Below are 1,460 nucleotides of genomic sequence, written 5' to 3'. Positions count from 1 at the left end.
CTTTTTTGCAGGATTCACTTATGATTTTATTGTTTTGAAGTGATTCCTGAACTAAGTGCTAAAGCAGGAATTACCGGTTTTATCTTATGTGGTATTAGAGATGTTGAGTAAATTTTGAGAATTACTCATACGAGTTTTTTAGCTTACCGGGTTTGTTGTTTACAACCCGGTGCACCAATTCATGGTGTAGGGGTTAGACTTGCAGGTGTTGATCAACAGGGTTGAGGCAGAGGCATAGTGGCTGGGGTTTAGATGATGTACATTTTATTTGTATATTATGTAAGTTGTTTTAAGCTCGTGTGAGCATCTTCTTTTTACTAGACTTTTGAAGTTGTAAATAAAGAGATGTAATGTTTAACTCAGTCGATGAGTTTTGTTGACATTTACATTTCCAGCATTTAAGTTTAGTAGGGATTTGTTGAGCAGGTCATGTAGTCTTATTTGTGAGTTATATCATGCCCAAATTTTTGAAATTTATCCTTCGAAAATTTGGGCGTGACAAAAGTCTTTGTCATCAAATTGACATTTGAAAATGTTTTTGGATTATCATGAAATCGGTTTTGTCCACAATGATTTTGAAAATGTTTAGGATTTTCATGAAGCCGGCTTTGTGCTCATGCTCAACATTTGTTTTGGATTTTCATGATTTTCTTGAAACTGTTTTTGTCCTCATTTACCTATATAACAAAGTTTGGTCGACTGTTCACAAGTGTGTGAACAGTGTAATTACCATTTTGCCCTTGTTATTTTTAGGAAACCATATTATATATTGTCATTAACCCTAAATATATAATCAGTATAACAAACGAATATAATTTACATGTATAACATTCTATAAAATACATATCAGAAACATTTTCATCAATCAATTAACCCATTGACCAGCTTCATAACGTTGTTTTTGGATAAAATAATTTTAATGTTCATAGAAATTTCAAAATCATGGGAATTACAATTCTATGAATTTAAATCCCATTAATTGAGAATTTCATTATTTGTACAAGAATTTGTATTCATACTAACCTTAATTACGGGAATTAACAAATGACACTATTTTGTGAAAAAATTAAGTCGGGAATTTAAGCTCCCAAATTCCACAATTATTTTCCCGTGAAAATTGCTAATTCCACGAGGTAAGTATCCAAACGAGAGAAACCATTCTAAAAAATTAAGAATTCTTTATTTTTGATTAAATTCTCTGTAATTCACCCATATCCAAAATGTATACACCGCGCCAAGGCGCGGGTATAATTCTAGTATTAAACATTTGAAAATGTTTGTATTTTCATGAAGCCACTCCAACGAGGATCTATCTTAATAATAATAAAAAAAAACAACTAGAACATGGATGATGGATCTATCTAGGCTTTTGAACATGGGTCAGCAGAGTATTGGCGCTTTTCCAGGCAAAAAAGAAACAAATTAAAAAAAAAACTATCTTGCTTGGAATGGTATACTGG

The sequence above is a fragment of the Fragaria vesca genome, linkage group LG1 (assembly GCF_000184155.1).
Source record: "Fragaria vesca subsp. vesca linkage group LG1, FraVesHawaii_1.0, whole genome shotgun sequence".
Classification (NCBI taxonomy): Eukaryota; Viridiplantae; Streptophyta; class Magnoliopsida; order Rosales; family Rosaceae; genus Fragaria; species Fragaria vesca.
The sequence above is the reverse complement of the archived record's forward strand: the minus strand, read 5'-3'. Positions refer to the sequence as shown.